This window comes from Cherax quadricarinatus, chromosome 64, assembly GCF_038502225.1.
Source record: "Cherax quadricarinatus isolate ZL_2023a chromosome 64, ASM3850222v1, whole genome shotgun sequence".
NCBI lineage: Eukaryota > Metazoa > Arthropoda > Malacostraca > Decapoda > Parastacidae > Cherax > Cherax quadricarinatus.
The window spans coordinates 18,425,000-18,430,999 of record NC_091355.1 but is presented as its reverse complement, the minus strand read 5'-3'; the positions used below and the strand labels follow the sequence as shown (position 1 = coordinate 18,430,999).

The 6,000-nt window shown below is 38.9% G+C and overlaps 1 long non-coding RNA gene across 3 annotated transcripts in view; it reads left to right on the top strand.

Moving 5' to 3' along the window:
• Positions 1-3,093: 3,093 nt before the first annotated feature.
• LOC138854610 (uncharacterized) overlaps positions 3,094-6,000 on the top strand; it is a 395,142-nt gene continuing 392,235 nt past the window's right edge. For all 3 annotated transcript variants that reach the window (XR_011393795.1, XR_011393796.1, XR_011393794.1), the window contains exon 1: positions 3,094-3,405. This is a non-coding gene — a long non-coding RNA (uncharacterized lncRNA). The remainder of the gene's footprint in view (positions 3,406-6,000) is intronic.

Here is a 6,000-nt window from a genome sequence, read left to right as displayed (position 1 = left end):
AAACACCGATTTTTTTTTTACCCATAGGACCGGAGAACGAGCTACTTTGAAGCCACGGTCCTTTAAGTACGTTCCTTGCTATGGTGGTGATGATTTTATCGGCCTCATCGGCACTCAAGCAGCCAACGATGAAAGCGTCTTTAGTACTAAAGACGTTAGACAGTTTTAGTTCAAGAGTGGTCTGTGATTGTCCCATGAGGTGAGTGAATGCGCATACGGTTCGTGGGCATCCTGAAAGAATTTTTAACCAGGGAACAGAGTAAGAGTACTACATGGTGGTTAAAAGTTCCCCTCCACAACACGTATCGGGAAACTTGGCAGTAAGAAAGTTTCTGTAATCTGCACGAGGCCAGGACTGCAGAAATGTAAGCGTGACCGATTTTCCCATTCTCTACTGCCTATTAATTAGTACACAATACCTCTAGTCATGAGAGAACTTTTCCTCCATTTCCATGTGCTGCCAACTTCATTAACAGTCTTCTGTAAAGGACTCTAAACGTTATCGATATCCAGTTTAATAATATCGTACCCTTTATTTTGTTTTAGTGCCTCGTATGCTTTACTGATAATACTCAGGTAATTTGTAAGGTAAGATCAGCCTCTTAAGAACTCATCTTGTAACTCGTAAATAAAACTATTATCATTAAGGTTATTTCTACTTGTATCTGTTATTGTTATTATTACTAACATTTTGCCCACTATTAAGGTCAGGAAGATCAATTTGCTATTCAACTGTAGCTAATTATCTCCTATTTAATGCATAGGAATTATATTATCCATCTCATTTTGTTTACATAAATACCAATAGCCATCCTCCCATCCTTTACATATCTGATCCCGTTTAACTGGTTTTTTTTTTGAAGCGAGGAAAAGCTAAGGATTAATGGAATTGCTGCTACCCCTTACTTTCCTTGGATCAAACTTTATCTCCCATTCTCCAGGCACAGTACGTCCACTACAAGTTTAGCGCCTCCCACGAGTATACTATATTAATATTCACATATAGGGCATGAAACCTGTTGGCAGCGATGTACTGAAGAGACATGTATCATTTGTATTAAATTTCTCTTTGCTGCTGAGTATACGCCTTTGATCCCGAGTCTATTAACTGAAAGCCTCCAGCTCTAGCTACACAGTCTAAATTTTTGTTTGAAGTAAATTCCAGAGAAGACCGCTGGCGTGCTCCTTCTCCACACCAAAGACGCAGTGATATTATAGTATTTACAGAGGAAATTACATTTACAGTCGTATCAAAGCTCATTATTATGTGCTGACTCGTTGTTTATTTTTAAACTGTGTGAAAACCTAGCTTGGGTGGTTGTTTTTGAACTAGAAGGGACCAAAAAAAAAAAAGAGATTCAGCATCTTTGAGAAAATGCAACGTTTCTGCCTAGAAAAAGAAAAAGGAGACACCTCAACAAAGAGAAGGCCAACCATAATAATGACGGGACCTGCCATAGTGACTGGAAGCTGGTGGAAAGGAAATGGTTTAAGCTGAAAGTGAGAAAGGTCCAGGAAACTACTGTAGGGACTGCCGATTCCTTCTGTGTGTTGCCTGACAAGTGTAGGACGGCCACTGAGAATGACTCGATGAATGCCACCAGTAAGAGTAAATACATTGTCCTCTTTGAGGACAGTCATTTTAGATTTACTGAGAGTACCGTTTGCTTAAAGAATGTGGCTAGAAGGCAGAAAATGTGCTTTTCTGAGGATTTCTCCAACTTGACAACATTACGGCTGGTAATTAAACCAAATGTATTATCTGCTTCAGGGCCTGAAGCAATGATGTTGCCAGGCGAAGAAGAAAGGACCTGATCAATAGATATGAGGCAGTGATAAACAGTTAAAACGAAGGGAAGGGTCCCTGTTATATGTGGCATTTTGCGAGGAGAGCAGTTAAAAGTGAATGGTTGTTCAGAACAACTGGAAGAAAAAACAACTGCAAAGATACTCCTGCACCATTCATCGACAACTAGGACCACTTCTATGGTAGGAATGACATGCCAGGAATGGAGCTCATTTATCTAGGGTCGGAATGGCAGCTAGTTCAGCGGAGGGTGTAATCTAGATATAGGGTTTTTGCGGGAATAGAATGTGGAATAATTGATTTAGGCTATAAATTATAAAAGTTGCATTTTTAATATGACATGTAACAGCTATCAAATAACAGTTACCAGGCAACATTAAATAGAAGGATAATACAGTAAAGGTCCCAGGTTAACAAAGAAAATTATTAGCATGACAGTTTTCTAAATGTGCACGCGGGAAAAACACGGGTAGTAAAATATTATAGACGATTTGTTTCACCCACCTATTCGAAATGTCTTAAAACTTGCTTAAGTATCTTTCTCTCATGCTTGTCGGTGTAAATCAGTACTTTTAACGTGGATTTTTTAATACTATACTATCTTACCAAAAAACATATATTCCCCATAGATAAGTAAGATCGAATAGAAATGACCTGAAATGGATAAAGAGGAAATTTAAATATCATTTGGGGGAGATGGAAGATGAATTAAGAGAGGAGCAAGTCACCTCATGAGCCAGTAACTTCGTATTAAAAGAGAGGCTAAGAAAAGGGATAAAGCTAAACGAGACTAGGAAATTAAAGTTACATAGAACTCAAGAACAAATCCGAAAGTTTTTTCTAGGTATATAGAGCAAAGATTATAAAAAAAGCTAATTCTGGTCAGCGTACTGGTTCTGAGAAAGAAATGTAAATGATTTTTAACAGATATTTCCTTTTAATTTCCACACAGGAAATTAACACACAGCACAATGGTACTATAATTATGTCTATTATTGTTTTTATTATAATTGTTATTATTATTGTTATTATTATTAATAATAATAATAATAATAATAATAATAATATTATTATTATTATTATTATTATTATTATTATTATTATTATTATTATTATTATTATTATTATTATTATTACTACTACTACTAAATTGTAAATAGGTATGATCGATTTATTTTATGATGTGAACAACCCTCAAATATTGTTAACTGGTTTAAGTTCTAGCTTACGCGAGCTGGGTCACGTGGTCCAATCATATGTCAGGTTAACAGACTCAGAGTCAAGCAGTGTGTTACCTGGTGCAGCCCTGAGTACAGAGAATATATCTCTACTCTTGCTAACGTGACGGTTTGGAGTTTTGAGACTCTCGAACCGCGGGTTCAAACCCCTCTCGTGTTATTTTATTTTTTTATGAATTACACACTTGTGGAAGACTTTGGTACCTTTATTGTGGAAACGTTTCGCCAACCAGTGGCTTCCTCAGTCCAGTACACAGAAGAATGGTTGAAGATCAGAAGTTTGATGTAATCAGTTCCTCAGCCTGGAATCGATGTGTCTGATTCATCATCCTGTCGGTTCTCTGAATCATTTATCTACAGGTAAGTTGATATTTGTTAGTCTGTATTTGAGAATACCAATGACGTCATCAGTAGGGATGTTAGTGAAGAGCGAGATGACATCCAATGATGCCATAAGTTTAATGTCTTGTGTTTTCGAGTGCTTAAGATGAGCAGGGTTTATGGTACCTAGCATGTTGGATAAACTTTTAAGCAGGTGTCCATCTAGTTTGTGAGGTGACGCACTTCCTCAGGCGAGGGGATGGATAGAAATTACAGGGTTGTGTGCCTTTGGGTGTCCATGTAACCTGGATGGTCTAGGTTGTCCTGGTTACAGACTCGGAAATACCTTACTCTGTTCAGAACTACGAAGGATGTGGCGTGTTTTCTGTAGGAAGATCTTAGTGCATTCATTCAGGTGTCGCTTTCTCTCTTGAGCTGGTAAGTGCTGGTGTCGTTCAAGGATTTTCTTGTATTCATATCACCTTTGTCTCCTGTAGAAATGCGCACGTTGTCGTTAAAAGCCAGTTTTTTTTTATAGTTGTGATATATCTTGTATTGATAACTGAAGATGGTTCTGTGATAACTGCAGTGTTGATGCCTAGTGGAAAACCTCCCTTCTTTTTTTTTTTTTTTTTTTTTCCTCCATCAAAAGCGTGATTCCTAGCGAAGAAGCCATTACAATCATGATTCTTAGTGAAAAGTGTTTTGTCGTATTTACTGGAGTAACGAATGTTTGTTGAGAGACACTTGGAAGGTTCGGCAGTCTTCTCATTTAACGTATTAAACATACAAACTCCTACTAATTATTTCATCCCCTTTCCTCCGCTCGGTGTAATTATTCCGTGAGAATTAATTATATATCTGATTTTTCCCCTCTCAGCACGAAACATGAATCATAATTTATGTAGGAGGGTGGAATAGGAGTTTCTTGTTACCCCCGTGAACCACAAGGACTTTCAGGGACCCCGAGGACTATAAGGACTCCTAGACACCCCGTGGACCACAAGGGCTCTTAGACACCCCATGGACCATAGAAACTTCTAGACAACCCGTGGACCGTAATGATTTCCAAAGATTTCGAAGACCACAAGGACTCCTAGAGACCCAGTGGTCCACAAAGAGTCCTAGACACCGTGGACCATAAGGACTCCCAGATACCCCGAGAACAGCAAGTTTATTGCTCTGGTAACGTTTATTCTGTTAGTGGGTTGAATTTGTGAAAGACTTGCCTAGTAAGGCCCAACAGGCCTACTGCAGTGTTCCTCCTTTGTTATGTGCTTATATAATTTTGCTTATCTTAAAAGTACTGTTGAAATTAAGACTATCACCAGAATACAACGAAATCCGAGATAGAAGTGTGTCCAACGATTTTCGATCACGTACTAAATCTTTCGAAAGTGATAAAAACAAGTCCTTTACGTCGGTCAATGATCAAGATGGTCTCTCTTGCCAGTTCTTTAGAACATAAAACAAACAGAAATCACATTAAGACTGGTCAACCGAACAACCAAGGACCTGGGAGGCTGCGTTAGCCCTAAATAGATAGCCGATATAGTGGTCCAGGGTCTCCTGCTTAGAACATACGAACATAAGGAGGAACACTGCAGTAGGCCTCTTGGCTCATACTAGGCAAGTCCTACACATAAGAACTTAAGAAAGGAGGAATACTACTGAAGGCCTACTGGCCCATACAAGGCAGATCCTTATCAAAAGTTACCACTACCCAAGAATTTATTCCCGTACCCGCGATACCAATCAAACCCAGCCCCTCCCACTCGTATATTTGTCGAATCTCTTTTTAAAGCCACTCAAGGTCCTAGCCTCGATCACACCGTATGTGATTGTTCCATAATCACATACGGTCACATAATCACATAACCTCGCATTACATCACACTCGTGTTACGATAGTACTATTTTATACTATAGTAATGATACGGACATGTAACAGAGTGGACACCTTTCCATATGAACAGGAAATATTATAATTAACATTTAAAAATAATACCATAACACTAATAGTAATTATACTTGTGCGAAGGGTAATAATTATAACCTAGCGTGGGGTTTTGGTGATTAGTTCATACATGGATTTGTACACTGTCCATTATTTTCTCACATGCGTATGTGACAATGTCCCCCAGTGTGGATAAGTGGGAAGGATGGAGGACTGTTAGTGTTGGTGGTGCAGAAGTGTGGGTTTGCTAAGACGTTATCTCGCTAGGAAAGGTGATGAGTATGCACCTTGAGTGCTTTGAAGCTAGGTGATCCCTCCTCCTTACCCCTGATCTGCTGCTTTTGTCTGTGCCTGACTGGTTTTCAGGTACACCCTCGACTGTTTCCTCTGTTACCATTCTGTCCTGGTGTAATTACACACAATTGTAGTGTTGTGTGGTTCTCAGGTATGGTTTCGAGCTGTTTGTGATCAGGCAGTTCATTTGACCGGATGTTGTTTGCCATGGGAGAACATCGCAGGTCTCTAACTCTCCAATGAATCAGTCCGAATTACCTTTCTTTTCATGTTTTTCAAGGTCTCTTAGTTTTCTCTTTCAGTTTGAGACTTTTTAATAATATTAGCCCTATTTACCTCTTCTGTAATCCTTTTCCTTGCTTTGTTGCATACGGCCTCCATTTC